Raw genomic sequence first — 27,959 nt, 5'->3', positions numbered from 1 at the left:
GGAAGGCAACTTCATTCATAGAGGGTAAACCTCTCTGACCTTTATGCAGAACATTGAGGGGGTTGTGTACAGGGAAGATCATGACCCCAGAGTCTCCAGTGGCTGTTGATTGAAACCTTGTGTTTCAAGAAATAAATGTTTAAGAACACTTCCTTATAAGACCTGGGCTGCATACACAGACTTTTTTTATAGCATTTTAACTATTTTGGTAAAAGGTGTTTCTTCCCCTACCCCCCTTCTGGTCCTAACAGAAAGGGCTAACTCAGCACAATCATTAGTACGACCCTTAGACTGAATGCAATTTTGTCATTATAAATATGACTTAAATTGATACAGCTTCTTTTCCTAAGCCCATAGGCCCAAACTGTCTCTGCGTAAGTATGTCTGTATGACTGTAACAATGCCTGCATTCATGGGGTTTCATATGTCAATTGCAGTGATATGTTTTGTAGGTACAAACCGGTCCAAAAAGGAAAAATGAGTAACTTCAACCTTGAGAAAAGACAACAACTCTAATGGGTGGGATTGGATGTGAGGGATGTTGGGAAACGTGTGAAGACCTTGTATAAACGTCATTTGCTTGTTTAATTGTTAGCAGTCAGACAGATGGAAGCAAATATTTTCATACAATTTTTTTGATGTCTCTATATGCCCCTTCATTCACAGAAAGAAATTCAGGAACTTCAGAAATGCTTGTTTCATCAGCCTTGTTCACATAGACCTTTAGCAATGTTAGGAAAGCATGGGGGTGCAAATAGTCCTGCCTATACAGTCAAACTAACTAACTGCTTTCAGATTAGATCTGCCCTTTCTTAATTGGCGAACTATTCTGCTTTGTTAGCTGTACGAGTGCACATCATATGGTATACAGTCAGGGCTCTAACAACTTTCATCGCTGCCAAAGGAAGGCCTCTTTTCGCGATGCCTCATTTGTAACATGAATGTTGTGATTCGGAAGAGGAAGGAATTATTCTTAAACTGATATATTCAGAAGAGGTAGCAAGGAGTTAGCTTCATGGACTGTTATTTATGACTAGCAAAAAACAGTCCCATTTATGCATGTTATGGTTGTAGTTCATAGTTTTCAGATGAATTAAAATTAATATATCTGTTTTCCCATTCTTTTATTTTGTAAGGGAAGGGTATTTGTTCAAAAGCTATGCCATTTAGGATAAAATGAGGTGTGATTGATAACTGCCCAGTAATGAATCTCAAAAAGTAGTCTGTCCACTTGCGACCATTTCTCAAGAATCTCCCTCAAATAAAGCCAGCAGTGGTGTTGAGTAGAGTTGCTAATGGTCTTCTAGCCATACTATCTTTAAATATTCCTCCATTCTAATAGAATGGGTGGAACGTTATCAAATGGTAGGATGTTCATTTGATGCATCAAGTGTTTTGGTCAGATCAGTCTTGTCAAAATTGCTGCCAAAATAATGTAGGTTAACAGGTTCAAGTGTGCTTGTCCAGACAGACAGCGGGAGACGCTGCATAAAAAATCGAAACTCATATCCAGATTTCTTCTATGCAAGACTTGGGCATAAAGGCAATCAGATTTGTCTTCTATCTCATGCCTCTCTCTGTTTTCAATATTTTCTGGGTTTATAGCCTCTAGGTATGGTCTTTAACTCTTGAGAGAATTAGGAGAGCTATATGTTATAGCAAAAAATTAAGTAGAAAAACAGATGTATCTTGATTAAAAGTATTTCTTAGTGCTCTAGGTAGCAACTTATATTGATGAATATTGCCGAACTTTCACAGCCCATTCATATTTAGCTTCCCGTATTTTTTCTCTCAAGGAAACCAGAGTGCACTGTTTTTAAACTTGATTATGGGTTAGAAAATACCAAGTAATTATCTACCCAGAAATCATTTTTCATTCACTCCTATTTTTTCTTTCCCCCACCCCCCCCCTTCTTTTATTTTGTTGACTATACTTGCGAGTCAGGGTGTGTCAGAGTGGCTGATCCTGCCCAGTAACCATTATAATCTGCCCTAGTTTCTTACTACCGTTTAACGAATGTTTCTTTCCTTCTGGAAGATTGTCCTCAGAAACTAAGATGGCTGCTTGTCCGTAAGAAGTATGTGAATAGCGTGAGGGCATGTTTCATTGCATTGTGTAGTGCTAAAGAGAAGCACTTTAGCCTAGGAGACACTTCCTTTTGAATAAGGCTGTATAGAAACTTCTTTGGCTTCTTCCAGGGCTTTATTGACATTGCTGCCATTGTGATTAAGTTTCTTGGTATCGCTGAATATAGTGATGGCCTAGAGCCAAAATTGCTGTTGCTTTTGGCTGAGAAGAAAAAAAAAGCATGAAAATATTTTTGTCAAAAAGAAACCCAAAAAGGAGTACTTGTTAAGAGAAGTTGGTTGTTGTATCTTTTATATTATATTAGAAATGAAACTAATTTTTTTAACGCCATAATTTTTAGTGTATTTCATGGCAGAGGTGCTGGATGAGGCAGCATTTAAAGAATAATGTTTCCTTGCTGAATAATAGAGTGGGTAAAAAGTAAAGTGAGTGAGTGCACTTCTCTGCTGTGGTTCATTGCTTCTTGGGAATTTCATTTTGGAGAGCAGGTGCCCCTGTTGTTTCCTACTGGCTTAGCTGTATCTTGCTTGATCCAACACAGTTTTCTTTCTGTGCCAGGGTTTATGGTGACAGCTCTTACGTTTCTTCACATTCCGTGATACCCATGACTGCAACCAACCTCTTTTTATAAGAACTGATCTTTTTCTCCTCCAACCTGAAAAGTTAAGCATGTCTGCTTCTGAGCCCCAATTCATAGCTAGAACTTTACCTACAGCTTTAAAAGCCACCTCTAGAATGTGAATGCACATGCTTACTTCCAATGAGACTTTACCTTCTCATGTTATAAGTTATGTTTCTAAGCTGATGTTTGAACATAAAAATGTGTCTGCAGTGGGTTAACTTTGGCTAAGGGCCAAACTCCCATCCAGCCGCTTGCTCACTCCCCCTACTCAACACGACGGTGGGAGAAGATGGGATGAGAAGGCTCTTGTGTCATGATAAAGACAGGGAGATTGCTTACTGGTTACCGCCACCCGCAAAACAAACATGATTTAGGAAAATTAATTTATTGCCAATTAAAACAGATTTGAGTAGTGAGAAATAAAGACAAACAATAAAACAACAGCTTTTTCTCCCCCATTTCCCATGCTCAACTTCACTCCATCGCTCCAGACTCCTCTACCCACCTCTCTGAGTGGTGCAGGAAGGTCAATACGTAGTTTATTTCTGCTGCTCCTTCCCTCTCACGCTTTTCCCCTACTCCAGCGTGGGCTCTCATCACAGGGCTGCCATCCCTCAGGAAAAAAATCTGCTCTGGCATGGGCTCCGTGGTACTACAGTGGTTATCTGCTCCAGCACGGACTGTCCACAGGCTGCAGCAGATATGTGCTTTGGCACCTGGAGCACAACTTCTTCCTTCTCCTTCTCTGAGGGGGGAGGTGTTTCCACTGCTGTTTCTCATTCTCTCCCCCCACCACCAGCCCCTTCCTTCTCCTGTGTGGCAGGTTTTGCCCTTTCTAAAATATGTTTTCCCAGAGGTGCCACCAGCTTGGCTGAGGGACTGAGCTGTGCCCTGCAGTGGGTCCGTTGGAGCCATCAGGAACCAGCTGTGTCCAGCGCAGGGCAGCTCCAGTCTTTTCTCACAGAGGCTCCTGCAGTCCCCCCACTGCCAACACCTCACCATGGACACCCAATAGTGTGTCAAGTGATTTTTAAGATTTTATTTATAGAGGTAGTTATGACAGTATAACAATACTTACTAATGCAGTGCTGTGCCACCTGCTGAGTGAAAAAGAATGTTTTCTTCATGGGACGGAGGAATTTATTTATTACATTGGGCTTTAACTCTTGCACAGACGTAGACAAGGCTGCTTGTACAGGAGGACAGGGCTACCATGGGGAGGCTGTTCTCCTCTGCTAAGTGGAGGACTGAGGTGAAGGTGAGCATTGTCTGTTTTCATCTCAGATGATCTTTCTCCTGGGCTGACACTGCATTTCATTTCAATAGAATTGGGCTTTAATCAGTGAAACTAGAAATTGTTTTAAAACACGTAAAAGCATTTCTTTATGCAGCAGGTAATGAGGCTTTGTGGCCACAGAGTGCTATAGAGGCTGTGTCACCAGGATCAAATGAGGCTTAGGCAGATTCATGGTCCATAAGTGGATATTAGAATGAGATTAGACAGGGATGTGCTCTATAATAACCTTAATACTCTAATTCTCAATGTTGGCAGAATATGAGGTGAATAGACCAATAGGCTACATTATAAATTTTATTAGAACCGAAAAAGTGTAACCAAGAGAAAAACCACAACTGGAGAACACTGAAGAATTTTAGCAGATTGTGTAAAAAAAAAAAAAAAAAAAAAAGATCATTGTACATGTTTCTCTTTTTGGTACCCAGATAAACTAATGCCAATATAAAGAATGCCAAAAAGATCTAAAGAGGTAAATAGCAAATGGGAAGAGGACCAGAGATCCAGGCAATGAGGAAAGACTTATCTGTTTAAGGAGCAGGACTGAATATTAGTCAGAACAATAGGTTTAGACAGCGAAAGAGAAGTTTGTGTTATGTAATGTGAAGTTAACAAATAGGAAGAGACCAAATTCACGGGAAGGTGGAGTAGATCCACGTAGGTACTGAAATTAAGGAAACAACATTGAGCCCAAATGAATTTGGAATCAGTGGCATGGTACAAGGAAGACGCTGAGGAAATCATGGGGCTTTGCCTGAAAAGACAAGCAACAGAATTCTGTTTCTCCCATAGGTGGGTGTGGTATAACACTAAAAATCTGCAGATCTTTTTGTCTCGTGGCTTCAATCCTGTTTCTCTTAAGAATGCCTCTTTCTACAATGCTTCTGTATATTATCAAGTGTCGAAGTGGATCAGTGGTTAGTTGGAGTTGAGATCGCTTCAATTACCTCGTTCATTAGTAAAAACATCAAGACATGACTGGAGGAAGGAGATTTGGAGTTTTTTCAGAAGTGCCTACAAATAGATTTTAAGCAGTTTGATCACAGTATTTTAACCTAAAAATGGTGTTTGCTTTAGGTTTCCCTATAATGGAAATATCTATCTGATTCCCTTTTGCTACAATTGCAATCACTGTTTTCATTCCTCCTTATTGTAACTTTATCTTGCTTTACCTCAGATTTTTCCATTAATTTCAGGAAATAAGAGCCTGACATGGTAATGCTTGTGAGTGAAGCCTGGTCCTTGGCATCCTGATGTTTGAACTTTGTGGATTAAAATTGTTGACTCACAGCAATCAGGTTCACTCTTGTTGTGTCTGACAGGGAACAGAGGGGACTAAGCCAAAACCAGAGCCCCCAGAGTAAGGGCATTAGTCCTGTCTTTTCCAAAGTGAATGGTTTCCCTTCTAAACAGACTCTGGAAAGAAGCTTAGTAATTCCTTAGGGAGGCAAGTTATAAAACTTGAGATGCAGATATTTAAATCCTATGAGCCAGCCAGCAGTAGTGGAATTGGCCATCAGAACTTGTAAAAATCTCAACCGATCTCTTTTATTGTCTTGCGGCTGCAGCAATGAGGCATCTTAGCTTTTGCAGGGTGAACTTTCCTCACCACACCCCATTTGATACTGTTAATGTGTATACAAAAAGCAATGCGAGTTATATCTAAACGAAGCATCTTTAGGGTGGAAAAGATTATCACAAAGGTCCTTTCATCCGCTGAAGTGTAGGAACATGAGAATTTAAATCCATGATCCTAGAGGGGCTACAGAGCTGACTGGAGCCCAATCCTGGATTCATTCAGTTTTAGCACTTAAAATCAGTGGTGCTGGAGGCAGGATTTCAGATTCTTGTATACAATGTTTTGAGCTGTGTAATTTTCACTGGAAGTTGTTGAACATATTGAGTAATCGCCATTTGCACGGCAGTTAAGAGTTCTGAAGTATTTGAGAAGCGTTACCTCTCCACTTGCATATGAATCTAGATTGTTAAGGGAACTTCATAAGAAAAATTCTTCTACCTGCTATTCCTCTTGTTATGTATTGTGCTACCACAACTTGCAGTATAATGTGACTCCAACTAGAAATATCCTTCCTAATCATAAACAAACTTGGAGAGAGTAGTTCTGAATAGTAAACCTCTCCATCTTGTGCATCAAGCCTCAGAAAATCTTTTCCCGTTCAAGCCATGGGCCCCAGTCTGGTTGTAGTTAGAATTCTGTTGTCTTAGACAGCAGACAAATGTAATTTCTGGAAGTCTTCTGATAGCCATAGTGGGTTGAAGAGGAAATTGTACTGCACTTAAAAGTGATTATATGGTATGGTTGTCTGTGATGGCAAGGGATTGAACTTGGTGAACTTAACTAAAATTGGAATAGACTGAAAAATCGACGTGGGTGGCAGCCATTTAGATGATAAGACATTAATTCAAACATTCATGTGGTCCTCCTTTTTATGCACTAACCTGTGATTTAGACAAAGGATATCCACAGAGAGCCACATGAAGTGTCTGTTATTGGTTTCTTTAGAGATACACAAAAATCATGAATACTGTAGCTTCTTAGCATGCAATATAAAGTATTGATCTGTTTAGCATTTTATCTACATTATATAAATGTATTTGATGCTGGAACATTGCTATGTTAAACCTGTAGTCCTCAGGTCCTGTGCCAGTTCAGGAATCAGTTGTAGACTTTCCATTTCAGACGTAGTGGTATTATCATCGATTATGCAACTGCAAATGACGCTGCCCTGGAAACTTTGGTTGATTTTGGAACTTTATATAAAAGGAGACAGAATGATAGATTTTCACTGGTGTGGTTGCCCCTTGATTCAAAAAGAGAAACGTTTGCATGCAAGTTAGCTCAAAGAAAAATGAATTCTAGAATGGAAATCAGCATGTTAGACTGTTGCTCTTCAAAACTTGCTAGAATCTAATACAATTCTGTATTTACAACTGGATCTGTTTTTTCTTTTGAGTTGTATTTGTAGTACAGACTCTCCCATCCTGTTGCAAAAATCTTCTTTGGCATTTGTAAAGTCCACTAGGGTGGCTGACAACTTGGCTACTCTTCAGGTCTTCCATCTTTTTAGTGGCATTGGCTCTAACTTTTGTCAGTGCTTGGTTTGCTACATCACAGCAGTCCAGACTCACCTATGTGGCATTACAGAGGCCATTCATGATCCTTCTGGAGCTGGGTGGAACAGCTTTTCTTATGTAATTGTGGTCACTATGGTTTGAAGCATAGTGGGGAAGCTGAAGGCTTAATCCTTAAAAATTAGTCAATAAAACAATATTTAATCTAGAAAACAACCCTGAGGAACAGAATATTTGCAGTGGCAATTCCTTAGATCTGATGCGTACAGAGGACTAACTTTCAAACTTCACCTTTTGTTGGATGTGAAAAGGAGACTTTGCAGAGTCCACCTGTGTTTTTACCATTACGAAATGCAAAACTGTCTCTACACTTTCTTAAAGAGGACATTCTGTTTACCTGGTATGAGCTTGTTTAACAACATAAAGATCATATGTGCACCATCAAAAGAATAAAAAAAATAAAATACCATTTAAAATAGCTTAATATGAAGTGAGGAACCTTCTTGAGTATTGCCGTAAAAGATCCCCAGTTTTGTTATTTCCTTCTGCATAGGAAATGAAAAAGCATCCTGGAATACATTATATAGCCTGGTTACTCCAGTAGTTGTCCTACTGGGTTTGAACTTCCTGAGACTGAAAATTTCACAGTTTCTGGGCAGGGTTATGAAAACCAGATTGCTGTAGGTAAGGCAGTCACTACCGTGTCCTTCCTCTGTCATCATTCGGTTCTCGCTCACATGCTGTAAAAGAAGTTGATGCAGTCAGTTGTGTGCAAATGCCTGTTTTAGACCTGTATCCTCAGGAGTACTTGTGGGTTATGGATTCCACTTTTACAGATAGATCCTCCCATGGCAATAGTTCCAGTTCCTAAAACTAGGAACGAAACAAGTTCTATCTCTCCCCTGTTGAATAAAATGTTCCTCTGTTTTGTTGCCCGACATTAATTCCACTATGAGATGTGTGACTTCCCGCATTAGCTGCGAAGGGAACCTGTGCATGTAATTCTGGGTGGTGAATTCTACTTGTGGAGCAAGTGCCTGGTTTGAGGCAATGCTGAGAGCGATAGCAGAAATGAATGCCTTTTTAAATAGAGCAGAGAGCTTGGTGAAGGCCTTTGGCTTGATGTCTGCTTCACAGGTGCATTTCCAGACAGCTGTATAATGACCATTAGCTTGAAAAAAATATGGTAATAATATTAGCTTAGTATTTCTCAAGGTGTTGTTAAAAATCATTAAATTAGTTAATCAGTATTAAATCTCAGAAATTGTTAAATCAGTCCAATGAATTATTAGAATTTTTATTAAAATTACTGGCCTAAGCATTGTTGCCTATTCACTATTTTTTCTAAATAATCATGAAATGCTGTTACTTATTGCCTGTGCTATTTGAGCTACCCTTGTAATTACCCATTGTCGTGCACTCTGTAGTCTTTAGATATATCAACTATTGCTAAAATAAGGAGGTGCACTCTAGTAGGAGCATATGCTGTACTGGATTTAACAAGATGTTTGTTTTTAATTAAAACTTCTTATGTACGTTTTGAGACTTCACAATTAACCTTTGTCAAATATAATAATAGTAGTAATTCAAGACATTTCTTGCTTGAGAAAAACAAAAAGATCTTAAGCACTTGCAGAGGGTTTTTGTAAAAATCCTCATATGAAATCCTTATATGCCTGGGAAATGGGGAGGGGCCGAGCCCCGCTTTGCCACGTTTCAGCCAGGAGTGGATTTTGATGGCAAAATTCCAAACCCCTAAAACCCTGGGACTTCAAGTAAGCGTTGACATTGATGTAACCTGAGCAGTACAAATTAAGTTGCTTTAATACTGTGGATGTTCAGGAGCAATGATTACTGATGGAAAATACAGAAGTGCAGATAATGTGCGGGAAGAGCCATTATGAATTTGCTTCACCAAGTCCTTCCTAAAGGGGTTTGTAAGGGGCTGCTATGGTTGTCGATGGCTTACATCTGCGTTGCCTGTCTTAACCATGCTAGAGGGGTAGGAAGTTGTAAGTCACAGCCTAAATGTACAACTAATACCTTCTGCCACTTTAAGGGTCTGTGAAGAGTTTCTTTAATTGCAAAAGATGGCTGAAGCCTCGCTCTGTTATATGCTCCTAATTTCCTTCTGTTTTCCCTCGTGCCAACTCCGCCTGCTGTCCCCCTCTCCCAGCCCTGATATTTCTGTGTGCGGTTTCGTGCAAGAAGTGGGTTTGTTTTTTTTATAGAGTTCACATGCTCAGGTGTCTGGGACCTGCACAGGCTCAGCCTGTGTACAAATCCGGTAGATGATCTCATGATGTGGTTTGAATGGGCTCTGTGTGGTCAGCGCTGCTGCCAGCACCTGAGGGAGACGGGTCTGTCCTTCCACGTTACCAACATGGAGCAGGCTGGGTTCGAAATAGGCTTGCTGTGAAGGTGGAGGTTCTCAAAGGTCTTGTGCACAGGAGAAGCCTCAGAAACTGGCCGAGAAAGAGACCGCTGGGTGCAGGGTGTACTGGAAGGGAGTCATCTCTGCCACCTGGGAATCGTTTCGCTGCATGAACATCTGTGCTCAAGGGGCAGCTGAGCGAGTTTCTTTACTGATAGCACCTCTCTGTTTGGTTCTTGAACAGATTCGTATTTCGTACAGTGGGAATTGGACATTATTGGTAATTCCTACTGCTGGCTTTCCTTCCCTTCCAAGCACGGGAATTCTTTTAACTGAGAAATTAAACGCTCTCTGGAGTGTTTTAATGAAATCAAAGTTTTGTTTCAGAGTCATCAGTTTTACTCTGTCTCTCAGTCATCATCCTGATACTCCTCCCCAGAAAACCCCAAACTAATCAACTCTAACGTTGGGCATTCTGAAATGTTTGCTAAGAAAACAGCTCTGTTTTGACAGACAGCAATTACAGCACCTGGGCTATAGGCAGACTTTACAGCTCTTCTGGGGATCCCTTATGAATAGTCACCATGAGGCCAGCACAGCCCTGTGCAAACAAGCTTTGTAACCAAATTGCACTGAAAAACCCCCTTCTTCTCTACCCACACCCTCCCCTCCCAAAATTACTGAGTAGCACGGACGTTCTTCCTTTAGCTATTCTCAATCTGAAAAAGTTCTCAGACTTTGTAAGAAAATGCTGTTTAGAGAATTAGGGAGAGTTACTGTCTTATTCCCATGCGCTTAATTGAGTCCCATATATGTGTGGGTTGGGTGTCATACACGCTCATTTTACGTTGTTCAATTTGAATTTGGTTTTTTGCGATTGTGAGAACTCCACGGAATGTGTGAGGGCTTGGAGTGATTCAACTGCACAGAAAATTAAGGAGAGGATGTCAATTAATATAAACACAGCTTTTGTCTGTGTCCTTTGGGGAGGCAAATTGTCTGATCTCGTTTCTCATGGTTGAATTGTTCATTGGTCATAAATTGCACTTTTTTTGAGAGGAAGCAATGCACTGTCTGAGGTCATGCAGTCCTCTGCTCCCATTCGAGTCTGTCTTGGAGAACCTGGGATCTCTTCTCAGATGCCATTTTTTTCTTTCGTTCTGGTTTACGCCTATGTCGCTTCTTGCTCTGAAAGGGTTGAATAGAAACTAAAAATTCTCCTGTAGGTAGCATTCTTTCACTCTTTTCAGTAGTGTCTACTAGAGGAAAAGCAAAAGAAAATGTCTACAATTAGGTAGCTAACTCAAGACATCAAAAAATGGTAAAATGCTAATTTAAACAAAATATTTACTAGCCATATTAATGAAAAGCTGCCATTAACTTTAATGTTGTAAAGCAGTTACAGTGTGATAGCCTTCTTGTTCTAAAACAGTCTTTTTCCCAGAGAGTCTTTTGGGCCGTTACTCTTCACCAGTATTTTGTATAGGCTGGAATCGGATATATTTAGCGTGTGTACTTTATTTCTGCGTCGAGAGCAGACTCCCTGCTCTATTTTTAAACGAACTACTACAAAATCTTTTGCAGTACAAGACCGAAAACATAAATGACTGACTTTTCTGTGAAGAAGGTGTCTGTTCCAGTCAGGTTGTTATTGCTTTCCTCCCCTCGGAGTGACCTCTGCTGTGAACATGCAGTGGCCTCTCTCAGCATCTTGACGGGGAAGAGGGGCTTTCATACATCCCTGAACACACTGTTCCCTTTGCAGCCAGACGAAAAGGCGCTGAGCTCTCTGAGGAGCGCAGTGACGGCTCTGGAGCCACATGAAAGTTCCTGGTGTTAATACCCTCGCTCTGGCTTGTGGTAGACTTTGGTTACCACGCTATGCCACAGGTAACGCCTTCATAGGACACGCTCGTCTGGAGGGAAGGGGAAAAAAAAAGTTCCCTTGGTATTTGCCTAAAAAAATCACCTGGAAAAGCTAGAGAGTTTGGCACATTACTGAGCTTTTCGTGGCATCCCTGGCGCGTTTGCTGTTGTTGCACAAACGAGCTCTGGGGTCTACACACTACGAATGGATGTCTTGATTGACACAGATGTGATAGCGTTGCATTTGAATAGAAGATTATATAGAGTACTGCCATCAATTTGAGAGGACAGAGGAGATCATTCTCATTTCTACCATTTATTTTACTTAGTTACCAGTATTTTCCCTTTGACCCTATCAGAGCAGTGAGTAAAAAAGCAAGACATGTGAGGGGAAAAAAAAAAAGCTTATATTTCCTTTTGCTTTTCTACTTTGTTTTGCACTGAAATCACATTAACAATAAAACATCTGTCACAGTTTTTGAAAATAGGATTGGGGATTACACATCCTACGTAAAACCTAAAAATCAAAACTTACTTTTGCACTCCACCCTTGAAGCCATTCTGTATGTCACAGTTAGGCACTTTGCTGCAAATGATTAGCTGGAAAATTCTTACGGATCTGACGGTGCTAATTTCTATTTTATCTGAAGACGACTTTGCTAAGCAACTTAAGGTGCTCTCCTGCCATAGTCCCTGAGTATATTACTCTCACGGGTAAATAAGCTTTTCAGTAGGATATGAGGTATAGGTTCTTTGGTCAAACCTCTGTGTGTTCATTCAATAAAAGACTGAAACAGCACAAGGCATCCCCGCAAGTCTTACAATTCCATTTCTCAACGTCCGCAAATTTCACTTTGCAACCTTAAAGTGTTTCTTTATTAAATATGATTTTATGTGTATTTTTAAATAGATAGGTGGAATGCTGAAAGTTTTTCAGGAATATTTAATGACTATTTAAAGCCATTTGGAAGGCAGATGGAATCCAGTCCCTTAATACAGCTCTTACTATATGAAGTCAATGGGAATTTCGTCTTTGCTTTCAGAGAGAACACCATTATTCATATTTGCTGTGGTGATGAAATGACCACTGTTTTTTCTTAATGCCAGTATTCAAACTATTAAAAATATGTTCAATTATAAAAATCTGAATTTTTAGATTTACTGGGAAAAAAAAAGTCAAGAAAGATCTATTCCTGTTTCTTCTTCGGTTCGTTAAGGCATTTGAGGGATTTGTATTATTGCTAAAATATTACTTTAATGATTTGTGGCATCCTTTATTATTAGTTTGGATCACACAGGAATTGAACAGAAATGTTTTTCCCTCTCACCTTACAAAGGCACTGTGGCATTCCGTATCTTTTTCTTTTCAATATAAGAAACTGCTGAAGATGTTATACATGAGTTGGGGGTGGCACGCCAAGATTTCTGGTATCTAAGAACTCTAAGAGAAGTTGGCTGAAGGGAATTTTGGCTCTTTGAAAGTTTAATAAATATTGGAATTCTGTTGAAATTCTAGAAGTTATGGAAATGCTGAAGTTCTGAAAGTGTTGCAGAATAGCGGGCAGGATGACTAACTTGCTATGAATTGATTAACTGTTACAATTTGTGATCAAAGTAATGAATATGCTGGTGGAAGATTCTGATAATGTAAAGAATTAAAGAATAGGCTTTTAATTAAGACCAGTCAGCTTGATTTGTGTAAGATGTGTAATGTCAAAAAAAATGTGATATGACTCCTTGATTATCTCTAACTTTGGTTTAAAAAAGAAATCAACTTGTTTAATTGAAATAATTTTTTGCATTAACTATAATTAGACTTCTGTAAATGACCAGTTTCCAATATTATGTATTAACGCTGCATAGACAATATGCTTAAAGTGAGCATTATCTGTCAGCATTTGCCCATTACAATTAAAACTGAACAGTGATATTTATATTTGAGCTTCATAGGTTTTGTTACTAGGCTTGATGCTAATAATCATTTTATCAGTGCGCTGGAAGTATAAAATGACAGTCAATAGGACCTGCAGGTGATAAAGGATACGGCATAGGGTTACCTAATGGTGAGAACAGACATGCGGGGCAATTTAAATTGCTTCTTAATATGAACTCATTTACACAAAGTGCATCTGAACATTAGGCATATAAATTAGAACAATGTGGAGACTATTGTACACTATTTTGAGAGGAATGACTTGGAAAAGATGTAGCAATGTAATGGAAAAAAATAGTGTGATGTTTGCGGCAGAAGGACTTTGACTACATAGAAGTAGGATTAATGAGTACGAATAGAATGAGGATTTTACTTCTGTTTTATAGGGTAGTTGATACAGTTGTCACAATATTCTGTATAGTTCTAATATCTAGAAAATTAAATAATAGTGATATTAAAACACTGTTTATTCCAGTAAAGGCAGTCAAAACAAAGATCATTATCTAGAAACTGAGGACAGAAAGAATTAGGATTAGAAAGACATATGACTTTCCAACAGCGAAAATTATTAACCACCAGGACAAACTCAAGGGCAGCAACAAGTTCCTCATGGCTTTCAGTCACAAGACGAGATGTCCTTTCCTACCCCCTCAGAATAAGTTATTGGCTTCAATGGGAGCGACTGGATACGATGTAAGTATTTGTTCTGTACGGAAGTCAGACTGGATAAAATCAATGAATAAGCTTTAGTTCTGCATACTGTAAGCTCTGAAAAAATCCACAAAAGTGAAGGAGATCCATTAAGTAGGATAAAACAAAATAAAATAAGGAGGTGTAAGAAGTAGTTTTCCACACAACTTTTTTTGCTTGTAGGAAAAGTAATCACGAGACAAGTAGCTTCAGGGGGGTTCAGTCTTGGACAAATCTGATGGGTTTAGCGTTACTTACATCTGTTTTATCAATCCTTCTCTTTTCCCCTTTCCTTATCTAGATATTTTTTTTTCTCTTTGACCAGCTCAACAACATTCTTGACTTTCAGTGTTTAATGAATTCTCCCCTAGATTTCCCCCAAACTTCCCCTCCTCTGCAACTTTCTCTTACATTCTTGTCCTCTGAAAGTCTTCCAGGTGTGTCTCGGTATATGTAAGCTTCTTATTACTAGCTGTGTTTTCCATGAAGCAGCTTCCCAGGGACATGTTACCTCGTTATGTCTATAGTTTTAAAATTTCAAAGAACTTTGAAGAGTGGATATAATCAGGATCTCTTCCACTATTTGCAGAGTGATTCTACAGAATGACTTACTGTCAGCAAAGCCATAGGAAACTCTTGTCTTTTACCAATAAATGCTGGAAGGGAAGCTTCCCTTTTCTCATTCATGCTCCTCATTGTTGAATGATGCAAACTGAAAAAACATACCTGAGTAAAACTCTCATTCTGGTGACCCATTATGGATCTGAAGGAGGTAAAGCAAGTTTTTCTTCTGTCTCACTTTGTGTGAACATGGGAAGCCGCCATTTGAAGAGTGTCCAGTTGCTTCCAAGGAGAACAGCAGAAGTACAGTCCAGCACATGCCTCACCTTTATCCGAGGGACAACTAGAATACCAGTCAGTCATGGCAGATTGTTCCTGAACAGCCCAGAAGGCCTAAGAGATTTAAGTGTTTCGAGATAAGGCTCCCCAGATTATTTAGACCGGGCAATACCCACTGCTTTGTTTCATGGCTTAAAATGAGTTTTCTGTTGTTCTTTCTCCTGAAAACACAACCTGTGGCCTAAGAGCAAGATTACTTAGCTGAGAGTGAGAGTTTTCGGGGGTCCAACAGTACCATCATCTCTGTCACCACCTCAATTTCTTTCCAGGTGCCAAACCCAAAATTCACGTCATAGTTGTTGATCACAGTGAGAACATTCATATTACAACCTAAATTGCATGGCAGATTCTTCAGCTTGCAAAAAAAAAAAGGCCCCTCTTGGTGAAGGATCTAACAGAGAGACCAATGAGTTACCTTTCAATTCCTTTGTTGCCTTAACATTTGGGGTCAAATTCTTACAGTGCAGAAGAGACCAAAAAGCTAAAATGGAAAGAAAAACAACAGATGGAGCATATTTATTTCTTGGGCGGGGAGCTATGGCTGAAGAATAGGATTATATCAGTACGTTGACTCCACGGTCTTGTCACCACGGTAATCTGTTGCAGAAGGAGGTGGTTTCTATAGGTGGTGTTTAGCGTTAGACGCAGCGCGGACCAGCAAGGAGAGGCAGCGGTGGGGCTAAGACCTATTGTTTCTGTAAGTGGTTGCAGGGCTGTCCAGGTGTCCTGATTTAAAGGCTGCTCCTTGAGACAGGAAATTGTATCTTGTTCTGAGGTTTACTGTAATAAAGTACATAGTCCTGGGGGAATGTGCTGCTGGGCCCATGAATCACTTTATGGGCTGGCTGTTCTGACCTCAGCCCTGTGATTTATTCACGCCATACCGCAGCAGGAATGGCAAAAATGTAACCGGCGCATGGTCTTCCCAGCCTCCCCCCCTCACTACAACCCAGATGGGCCTGTAACTGGGAGGCTGCCATAAATCCATAAAGGCAGGTTTGCTCCAAGCTGGCAGTTTCACTTGTCTTGCCCAAGAGCTCTCTGCTGTGTGTCTGCTGGGCGTTTGATGGTAGGGGAATCCTCTTGCTTCTCAGGTGTTTCCTTCGTAGTTTTGTGGCCTTGTAGCTCCTCAAGTTTCTTGTGTGAAGAAGTGAAAATCTCGGTGCAATAGTGGTACTCTTAGCAAAAATAAGGCAGCTTGAAGTGTGCAAGATTTTGGTAATCCCCTTTTTCCTTTAAGCTAACAATACTTTAAAAAAAAAAGAGACCTGACTGTTTTCAGGTCAGGATGTCACTGTTACAGATGTTACCAGATGTACTCTTACAATCCTTCTCTTCAGTAAATAGTAGTATTTGCATTTACAGAGGTATTTAAATGACGTGCTCTTGGTCGAGCCACAAGTGACAGGCATGAAGAATAGATCTTGACTCTCAGCTCCACTAATCCATGTTTCTATTTCAATTGACTATGTTTGTTTACATGTTTTGCAGTTAGCAGTTGTTAGTTTTAAAAATCTCACACTTTTCTTTGTTGGTGGTCTTTCCATCTCAATTTTTAAAAGATTCATTCTGCATGAAGCATCCTTATATTTTCCTATAATTCACTGGTCCATACACTTCAGAAAATGTTCATATTTTTTCCTGATGTTGTGTAAAATACCCATTTCTTAAGGATTTTTTCAGGATTAAAAAGTTTCAGGATTAAAAGTTGTCCAATATACTGATGTTCACCCTGCCTTTCAGTTATTTTCTGCCCCTGTCCACTGTGTATCTCCATACAACTAAGTAAATCTCCACTTGTTCTTGCCATGAATTTGTCTTTTTTAATCTAACCGTTTTAAATAGTTTAGACACTATGGGGACCTGACAGAAAGAGCCATTTTTCCTCTAATAGTTTGTAAATAGTACTGTTAGAATTAAGAAGCTGTAACCTGTAAAGCAGTCCTGTTCCTTGCAACACACTCAAATTTCTGCCTTAGCCACCTCATCCTGAAGTCAGCCTTGGAAAATATGCACAATTTTTCCATAAAATAGATAAAATTTAAACATCTTGAAATTTAGCAAGAAATTTTATTAAAAAAAAAATCTAGCCTAATCGCAAGTCTCAATACGTAAGTAGATGCCAAATTATACTCCTCATCAATGGTACAACCAATTAAAGGACAACTATATCAAAACAAGGAACAAAACAAGGTTACTTACAAGAAGGTAGGGGAACTTCCATTTATCTATAATGTAGACAAATTTTCACAAGAGCCAATCTCTCTGTGTGATACAAGTGGGTTTAAGTTTGTTTCTTCTATTTCATCTCCTTGAAATTGGAGTTTTTTTACTTTTTCTAAGATACTGGAGTTATATCTGTAAATTTACATGTGATAATATTTCCTCAATAAGGTAATTTTCATAGGAGTTTTGTTTAAACTACAGGATAAACACAACTTCAAATTCGTTCAGTTAAAAAGGTGTTAGTAGCTGGAATGTGCTCAAATGAGGTTTTTCCAATTCCTTCACATATGAATGACTTGCTCTCTCACTTTCAACATGCTGGTTAAGTTTCACGTACTTCTGTCTCATTACAAAACATGGACAACAACAGCTTACTTCGAGATTGGTTGAGCTTCGTTAATTTTTTTTATAAAACTCCTTTAAATCTGTACATGAAAAAAAGCTTTGTGTAACAAAACGTATCATTATGTTCAGCAGAGATGTGATAATAAAGGGTTGTCAGTGGTCTGTTTCCATGGTTTAGATCAAGCTTAACAGTGCTGGTTCTGGAGCAGAGTATGCGTGTTCATTCTCCTAAAATGTTTTTACAGCATGCAGCTCCAGCTTCTTCTCATTCTTCCCATGAAGAAAAGGGACTGGATAGAGATAAAAACAGAAAAGACGATGGTGGGATGCTCCCTTCTTACTGTAGAACACTGGTTGCTTTAAGCATCTGGAAAGTTGTTTATCTTCAGAGCTCATCAGAATATACTGTAGTGCCAATTCAAACAAATCTTCTGCACTAAGAGACTGCAAGTAGCTACACCTACTTTCAGACCCGGATCTGAAAAAGGAAATTAAATGAAACCTCTCAGGCCCCTTCTGCTGCAATTATGGAACTAAATATATCCAAATTTTATCCCTAGCCCCTGACACCTGCTCCATTCCTGTCCTCAACCCTTTCAACAACTTCTGTTTGCTTAGAAACACTTTTTTAGCACTACTTAAGCAGCAGTCATTGAAACTACCAGGAGCAGGAGGCAAAGTGATGCCTCGGTGCTGAATGAAGCAGTTCCATATACTGTGTCTGACCTTATAGGAAATGTATCTTTTTAGAAATCAGACAAGGTGGTTCTGGAAGAGAAGCTTGGAATATCGTAGAAAAGAATCCTCAGAGAAGAGGGAGAAGGAAGTTAGGTGACACACATCCAGGTTGGTAGTCAGATAGACAGTAAATAATGAAAGCAGTCTGTAACTCTAGCATGAAAATTTGTTGAAACGCAGAGGAAAATTGAGATGTTTGTAAGAGAACAACAAAATGCTCTACACCTCTGGTATGTAACATGAAACCAGATGTCACAGGGATAATGGCAATTAATGGGAAATAGAATGATATTCACAGCTGGAATGTGGGTACAAGTTCAGGAAATCTAGAAATAAAAGTACAGGTGGCGTATAATAATGATACTGGAGATTCTGAAGAAATAAAAAAGTGGTAGCATAAATGAAATACCATTATTTTGAGTCAAAATAGTGTAAGGACCATTAAAGGAGTTATACAAAAAGAGAGTAGATGGTAGCCTGCTATGGATTTTAGGTGTAGAGTTGTGGTAGGTGTAAATAACAATGGAGAAGTGTATTTTTATGGGAGACGTCTATTTATGGGATACAAATCAGAGAAACTGCTGGACTTCTTAATTCAGTATTTCCTAGATCACCAAGAAGTAATATTGGTTTGAGACTTCAGGATTGTAATAAGTGTTGATGATAATAGGGAAGAAATCATCACTAAAACCAGCTTCAGCTGTAGTGACCATGAACCGAGTACACTTACATTTAAGTAAAAAAACTATGCTAAACAAGTAAAGTTTTCGATTTCAAAGTAGTAAACAGAAAAATTAAGAATATTAGGTAGCAAGTGAATTGGACAGAAGGACTCAGAGGTTTGATTGAGGGGAAGCAGGGAATTTATTTAAATCAAAAGTCCGAAAGTATGAGGTCTTTGCATCCCAAACAAAGGGGGAGAAGTGTGAGGAAGAGTTACAAACCTAACTGGCTCTGTGTCTGCATCCAGAAGGAAATTAGCAACAGCCTTAAAAATTGGTCAAGAAAGAGAAGTGTTTCTGGGAGGCAGAAATTACAGGAGTAAAGTGAGAATTGTGAAAACTCATGCTGAATTAGATCCTCCACAGGAAATCAAGACAAATAATAAAACATTCTATAGCCACAGATACAAAAAGATTCGGGAAAGAAGCGGAACCACAATGCACTGAGGACAGGGCTAGGGTTAGCAATAGTATGCATATGGTCCCAAAATTAAGTTAATGCCTTTGCCTTGGTTTCCAATGAGCAGAAAGGTAAAATACAAAGAAAGGAAGGTTTGACGACCTATCAGAATAAGCACGTCAAGCATAGAAACAAGACAAATGCAGAAAGAAGTGAAATGAATTATACTAAGCATAAATAACAGTCATGATAGTCATTTAGTAAGGAGGTAGATTCTCTATCAGTTTGTATCTTTGTTTCGAGACTAAAGGTTGGATAGTTTTCTTAAAACAACTATGTTATAAGTCATGGCTTGATTTTTTCACATGATCAGAAACCACACTAAGACTGCAGTATTGCTGTCATTTTTTGACTGATGTAGCTGAAATTTCTTTCTGTCATCTTTCACCTGGGGTCTAAGTCACAAAGACATAATTAGAGAACAATTGTTATCGCTCTAGTAATTGTAGTTGTTTGATATGTTATAATCAATGTGAATTCCATGATTCACTTCCCATTCTTACATTATGGTAGCCCTGGCTTTGGCAACTAAGGGTTTGATGCTGTCACAGCATCTTGAAGAACTACAGTTCCTCCAGGGATAAGGAACCTGTGGTGAGATTTGGGTTCCTCCTGTTTATTCAAGGCTCGGTTTTAACTGGGTCTCCAGGCTGCAGGGATACACAGTCAGTGGTGCTGACACCAGAGAGGGGGCAGGAACCTGAAAATGGGAGAGCAGAACCATCTTTTTCAGCAACAGCCCTGTCTTGTGTCAGCTTAAGCCAATAGTGAAACCACATGCTAAGCTAAAGCTCAACCTGTACTTGACTGTGTCGCTGCTTTTCTTATGAGGTCATTTTTCAAAATCTGTTGAATGTATTCTGGTGGCCTGTATTGCCTGGATGAAAATTATACCTTAAGTTTGTGCTGTATTTGCCCTGCTGTTAAACTGGGGATGAAGATAGTGCAAGATTCAGAACTTCCTTCTCAGAAAAGCCAGCTCTGTGGAATCTGAGGGCCTTGTGAGTACTTCTGTCTGTCATCCAGCTTCTGCCCCGAAGGCTGCTAAAACAAGGAAAGCTGTCTTAAAAAAAATACTACCCTTATAGGGAAGAATCTCCCATAATATCTACCAGGATTGAGGGTTCCTTCTAAGATGTACCATCTTTGAGAACTCCCACTCTTCACAGGCAGGTAGGTAAGGCTCAGGTACTATCAGTTCAGCGGCTGTGATATGCAGCAGCCTCTTTTTCATTGGAGGAATTAATCAAAAAAAGTAGTTCAAGAACTTGGTAGTGGGTTGGAAAGTCTCTCCGCGAAAGCTTTAGAATTTTTTTTCTGGGCATGCTGGCAACACAGTCTAGAGCTGCACTGCAATTCTGAGCGCTCAGAGCCGAGACGTGAGCAGAACTAGGAACTGCAAATCTTTGCCTCAGGTGCTAAAGTCATAAAATAAAGATGGAAAGCTTAAGTAAAAGAAGGGCTAAAACATTGGCGGGAAAAGTAATATAAAATATTTATAGGTTTACTTCTGCATATATTGAGGTAAAGGACTTTGAAAAGCATTGCTTATCAGTCCTAGTAAGGAATGATGCTTCTGTGATTCTAGATGTTTAGCATGTTAGAGAAAATGTGTATAGGAAAATCTAAATATGTTCTCAGTATCTTTTTTAAATAAGGACAGCAAAAGTGGTAGTGCTCCCTGTGTCTAAAATTAACATTGGTTTATTATCACACCATTCACATAATGGAAAATTAAAGGGGCATCTCTTTTGTGACCACACAACTCTGTTCACAAAGAATTTATATTTTTATCTCTTGTTTTCCAGTCGTGGACACTTCTATGTAATGACATTGAAAGGAACAGTAAAAAGGTGTAAATTCAAGAGGCTTCAATTTGCTGATGACAAACAACTTTTTTATTTTCTTCTCACTTGGTTTGCTTGAATTCGCAATTCCTTTTTTGGTAGCCGTGAGAGTGTAGATCAGGGGTGAGAAAGGCTGCTGACGTGCCATCCAGACAAGGCAAAGGTAATTTGCTGATTCAGGAAACAAGTACAGGAATGGAAGGAGTGTGGTATTATCCCTTTAGACTGAGAGTGTAAGGCCATGTTTGGGAAATTAATTTGCAGCATGAGGTTTGATTATTCCCAGATGTAATTAAAAGAGCAGGTAGTACATACTGCCAAGTTACCTTTCTTCCCACCTTCTTGCAGCAAGAGGTTGCTACTGTTTCTTTTGGATAAATGCTTTGCTCACTTTGGGGTACTTTGTGCTTTTCATATAGCTGCATCTTACATACTGCAGAAATGGTAGCTGGTGCAGAATTTGGCAACTTGTGTATGAAGTAAGGTACTGGTCTATTAGCATCTTAAAATGATGTTCTCTGGCCTGACTGCCAGGATTTTTCAAGGTTACTGTTAAGAACCAAATCCTGATACCCAGAGCTTTGCGAGGGCTGCCTCCTCCCTGCAAGGAACTGCAGGTTCTGTGGCCACACCAACGGGATGGTGGCTGGTCATTGGCAGGTTCTCAGGGTGTTAGAAACTGGAATTTACTTTCCACGTGGTTCAGAGCAGTCATATTTTCTTAATTTTCTGAAGATGTTCTATAACCAGCAAAAAAAAAAAAAAAAGTAGAGAAAAAGTTAAGTGTGGAACCACCACTGTAGATTTGTTGACAGAGTTTATGATGAAAAGGATGAAGTTAGCACCAGACCTGTCCCATCAGATCAGCTGTTTGGTGTGTTGTATTACGAATTACTTTTTAAGAGTTTATCAAGTGTGACCTACCCAAACACTGTCATTCTACCAAACTCATGAAATTACTAAATATTGTGTCCTAATGCTTTTGTGTTCTAAGCTGTCACCTAAATGTCTGTCTAGCTCTCATAATACTGCAATACTGTACCTGAATCTTTTTGCCTGCTAGTTCTTCATGTTGTTGTCACTTCATGGGAGGTTTTTTTTAATTCATATGCAAATGATACAGTTCTTGTTATAATGGTGATTCACCATGGTAAGCCTTACAAATGGCTGTGATAGACAAGCATTAAAAGCTTTTATCAGTGTTTTCTCTAGGCTTTGAGTAAAAGACATGGACAAAAATCAGACAACTGAAGCAAGTACTGCCCAAGTAGCAGCTCTTTGCTTCTGTAGCAACTGATGTCCTTACCACTGGAGTGAATAAACAGTTTAGGAAACAGCAGAACCTTTCCAGTTTAAAGCCTATTGTATTAAAGGCATAACAGCCATAATTACAGTTTAACGTAATATGCAAGGTTGAAAACTCTGGCAGGTCAGTCATCCCTCACAGAAGAGCAACAGTCTCTGTTGAAGGAACTGACTGGATTGCCGTGAGCTTGTAGCTACCTGATCTCTCCAAAGTTGTGTCAGATCCACAAATGCTTTAGTTTATTGCCTGCAAGAAAGAAAACAGATTTGATCACTATAATGACACTAGACCTGATGGAATTATCCCACTTCCTCAGTGACATTAAAATCAAAGCTGCTGCTGATCTCAATATTATTTTTATATTATCTGATCCACACTTTCAGAAATACTCCACATAGGAAGAAATCTCATCATTTGAAATAAAATTATATAGAACAATATATTCATAACATTTCTGTATGGAATTTGTGTTCTCTCTGACATATGTAAGCATATTCTTTTAATAAATATGTATAGTTTTTATCTTCTGAAGCATCATTAATTCAGCACTGTTTGCAGCCTGTTATTCTTTCTAATTATACAGCTAATAAATATTCTAGCCTTATGACCCTGAGAACTGTGCTGCAAAGTACAAAACTGCTTTTAAAAATTCACTTTCTGTTATGTTTTACCAAAAGGATTCCTCTCCTTTACTAGGAAGGAGCTGTGAAGGAATTACATAGTCTTCTGAAACCAAGTGCTGTAGAGAGCCATTTAAAGACATCTTGATTCTATTAGTATTTGTAAGCCAGAGGACAAACTTGGCTACCCTGGTAGTTAAAACATTTTTACTGTTATGGAAGAGCTTTTTTTATTACTCCTTATTGGACTTACCCTGCTACGGTTTATTATCCAGAAATATAGGATATTAGTCCTGCAGTGCTGAGGGTTACTGAGTAGTTAGAAAGTCTGATGCCCCCATTTGCAAAAATATGCTGTGGTTCACCAAAGAGGAAAAGAGGAATGAAACAAAACTGGTGTCTGCAGTGCTCCAGGGAGATGTGTTACGGTTTTGGCTACACTGTACACTAGGGTGTTTTGGTGCTAATGGGACTTGGTAACTGAATCTGATGAGCTGTAGTTCCTTATTTTCTAGGTTCATTCAAATACTTGGTCACTCAAACTACCAAATCACTTATTTATCCTCACCCAAGACCATACAAGAAATCTCATCTGTGCTGTGTGTGTCTTTTTCTAGGGCCTCTGTAAGCATGTGTATGAGATGCTAGCAGCTGACATTTTTACTAAAGTCACTGCAGACGAAGTATTCTCTAGGAAAAATATTGTTCAGCGTCTGAAGTTAAATGGTATACAACTCTTAACTCCTTTCTTCCGTGCTACAGAGAGATTTAGAAAATACTCCTTTGCTGAATGCCTTCTGCAGTTTGTAGTATTAGTAATGTGTAGTAGTATAATAGTACATTGTTCTAATTTTTAAGCTTTCATTCAAAACAGAGGCTGGTACTGTGGTTGAGGGACATTCTTTAAGCTTTCCCTTGATTCAAGGCAGGTACTGAAACCCAAGCTGCAATTTAAACTGTTGCCATCATGCCCAGTTATCTTCCCAAAATCAGACACTTCCATTCCAGGTCTGAAGGAGATGTGCCTTTGCACACTATTCTTTGTTGTGTGTTGACAAAAGTATTAGGCTGGCCAGTAAATGCAACAGGACGACCTCATCAGGAGTGCTTCAAAGGCTCATGATATTTGGCATCAGAAGAATTCAGTCATGGTAATTTTGAGTGCTTTCTCACCTCTACAGTCATCGCTGCCTTCCACAAGACATTTCAGTCCTCTCGATCTGTCTGTGTCTCAGAGCTGGAGTCATTCGTTATTGCTGCATCTTTGGCATCAGCTATAAGAACCCTCAGTCCTATCTGAAGTGCAAACAGAATGGAGGCTGTGGATGAATCAGAATTACTCCAGAGGCAGCTATACTGCCATATAACTATTATGCAGTCATCTATTTTAAAAAGTAGAAAACCCATCTTTCTTTGTACTTTTTTTTAAGACTGCAAACAGAGCAAATAATGTTGATATTGATCTTCAGAGTATCTCTACCACAGTCTTTTAAGAATTGAACCAACTGGTCTTGGTACCATTCCAGCCTGTGGTCATCATAGTCTACATTCAGTGAAAGGCTTCAGCCTAAATGGAATTAAAAATCCTCTTCTCTGTAGTGTACTTCCTTTTGTCCAATTCAGAGTTAATCCTAAACCTCTTTTCACTAGATGTTCTACACTATGGACATTGCAGGTTTCCCTTGGTAGGCTGTTTTCAAGTCTGCTTACCTCTTGTGAGCTGCTTTACAGCTCAGTACGGACTACAGAACTTGCCCAAAATGGAGAGATAAATAGCCAGTTTCGCCTCCGCTGAGTTACTGCTGCCACAGCTAGACTACTAGCCCTATCTGAAATACCCGAACTAACTTGTGTGAGCTACGTTTGTGTGAGCTGTAGTGACTCTGGCATTAGCTAGCATTTTAAAAAAATCAACCATGTTGGGTTGTGCAGCAAGTAGATGCTTTGCCTGCCTGTTAGGACATTTCAAGAGCTCCGATGTTGTGAGCTGAAGACACTCGCTTTGCTGAAGAAGCTAAGCTTGTACCACTGTCTGTTACCTAAACTGAAGCTGAGCCTGCGTGACGGACTCCAGCACTCCTGACAGATAGGTTCGTTCACGTGCTACTAGCACCGTTCACACAGCAGCCCATTTTCTCCTTCTTGCCACCTCGCCCGTCTTACAGCAGATTCTTCTGCTCTCCCTGGGCATAACAGAGATCAAGAAGGGAAACAAGTCAGTCTCGTAGTGCTCTTCAGTCACAAACCTTGTTTTTTGCTTGATGATATTTGCTTTCTGTGGTCTTGTAGTATCATTTTAGCAACTCCAAGCTCTGTTGAGAACAGTAGTGTGCCATTACAGACACGTCTCCTTTCAGCAGAGCTGACGCTGACACCTGCGTTTCTCCCATGTGAAACAGTATACATTTAGCTTGCAGAATTCAAAAATGCAGCTGCAATGCATGTATCACATCACAGGATATTTTTTTTACTTTGGTTCAGACTTCATTTTGTTTCAGTTCCAGAAAATAGAAATCCACAGCACCTTTCACCCCACTTCTTGACCAGCACCCCTGTCTCACACAGGATATAGCACTGACATTTTGGCCAGTAGGATGCTTTTTTCTAGGGCATAGGGGCAAAGATTATTCAGCAAAAAATAAGCAATGGGCTGATATCCATATCTTCTTGTCCTGGTCGTGGAGTTTTCTTGTAAGAAGTAGAGATGGGCAACAAAGGATTTGATTGCAGAAGGTACGCTTTACATGCTATTTGAGGCACCTCCAATTTCCATACCAGAGTAATGGCTACATAGATACTGTTACAGAGATATTCTTGGCTCTGGTCCTGAATCATCAGCAAGGATTGTGGGATTACTATTAAAAGAATAAGTGTTTCTTTAGAATCAAAACAGATTACTCTAAAGAAAGTGAAAATGACCAGAGCTCCAAGCCAGCCTGTCTTTCCCAGGGTACCGATAGCTAGAAAAAAAGCAGAGGTCATGGATCGTGTTCTGTCACTTCACTCTATTGATATTTTTCATGTTTCAGGCAGACATCCAAAATTGGATACTTTTCCATAAAGCAAAAGCAACAGAAACAAAGTGGCAATAATAATGCGCCCATTATCAGTCGTTCCCACACCTACAATCTTGACCCTACAACTGGGAATCTGATGTGCACCTTTTCCTTTCTTCTACTTTGTCTGCATTAGGTCATCAGAATATTTGTATTTCTTCATCGAATAAATGGATTTAGAGTATCTTTTGATTATCCTAAAATGTCTAAAAAAAATGCCTAACGTTGTGGTATTGTGTCTTGAAAGACAAGGGATAATTTAAGGTGCTAGTTTTTCTAGATACGATCTAGGCAGGATCCAAGTACTCTCTAAACTGGATCTGTCAGATTTTTTATATGCTGGTAGTCTGCTTAAAGCAAGCTTATTCTCTTAGTGTGTACAGGAAACACCTGTATAAATCCAGAGATAAATTCCACCCACAGAAAGTCCATTGTGTAAGTCCATTCTGCTCTCAGATGGTGAACAATTTTGTCTGTTGAAACACACCTCCTCCTCTTGAAATACACGGTTCTTTCACACTTTCTGATACAGGATATGTGGCTTCCGTTGAGATCCTGATAATAGCAAACTTCTGTATATGGGTAGCTTCCGCAAAACTCTAGCAAGCATTGGAGTGACTGAGGGGATGAACAGAGATCACATCTTAGCGGTGGCTTTTTTATGCTCTAGTTTCTTCTGCTGTGCAGTGATAGAAGTCTTAAGCTTTCACTGGCATAAATATTTTGGTCGCTGACTGGGATCAGAAGGAAGCCAGGTCATGCATCATCACTCTTTTCTCACCGAAACCTGTAATGCCTAAGAAAAAAAGATGTTCTTCCATCCGCAGCTATCACTCATCGGAAAGCAGTCATGGACTTTCTCATCAGCGAGTCAATTTTCACCCATTGTCTTAGCAAAACTTCATGCCTTTCAAGTGAGAGCAGTTGAGTTTTTTTCCACCTGTAAAAAATAACAAGAGCTTTTTAAATATAACTCTCGATGAGAAACGACCACAGAACCTGGCCACTTCTGCTCTGGGGCTCTGGAGTTAGCGTGCCTTTCACATAACTCTGTGGGCAAAAGTGCTGCGCTGGCTCCTGCCAAGCTGGGTGAAAAAGTTGCAGCCCTGAGCTGCTTCTCAGAGGCTAACATCTTCTCAGGTCCATCAGCAGGACTGCACGTCTAGCCACTTCCTGGTCCCATTCTATTAAAATAACGTGTCGAAGGTTTTTTTTTAAGAGGCAAAACAGCATTGCTCAGACTTTCTAGAACAAGGTCAAGAAGCTAGTACATATGCAGTTATTCTTACAGATTGGAGGAGGGATAACTAAGTGTCCAGGACAGTAAGTTCTTTGTCCAGCTGAGCTGCCACCAATGCAAGCCATCTGACTCCACCCTACATATTTAGGTATGCATCTCCCTGCCCCCTTGATCTAAGCACTGAAGTACCTGGTGAAGTTATTTCGCTTTTCATCCTCAGAAACATTACAATATTAAACACATGTTTTCATGCCCACCAAGGTCATAAAATTTGTGAAGTTTTCAGCATTTTAACAAATAAAAATTGCTGTACTCTAGTAGTACCACTCCTTTCCCTTTTCAAGCCCTCAGCTTAAAAGTCCAATATATTAGATGCATATGTTCAAAACATCAATATTAAATAAAAGCACTGTCCGTTTGTCCTGTTCTTGTCAAATTTTCTTAGTCAGGTATTCTTTCACATGGATCATAATGCATACTTTTTTGAGCAAAGATTTTTGGTTTAGCCACAATTACGAATTCCTAACTTAGATTAAGT

General features: G+C 39.5%; 1 protein-coding gene across 10 annotated transcripts in view; it reads left to right on the top strand.

Annotated features, from left to right (window-relative positions):
- ERC1 (ELKS/RAB6-interacting/CAST family member 1) overlaps nucleotides 1-27,959 on the top strand; it is a 305,118-nt gene that overhangs the window by 217,298 nt on the left and 59,861 nt on the right. The window lies entirely within an intron of this gene.

The sequence above is a fragment of the Chroicocephalus ridibundus genome, chromosome 1 (assembly GCF_963924245.1).
Source record: "Chroicocephalus ridibundus chromosome 1, bChrRid1.1, whole genome shotgun sequence".
In the NCBI taxonomy this organism is placed as follows: domain Eukaryota; kingdom Metazoa; phylum Chordata; class Aves; order Charadriiformes; family Laridae; genus Chroicocephalus; species Chroicocephalus ridibundus.
This window is presented reverse-complemented; position numbering and strand designations above follow the sequence as displayed.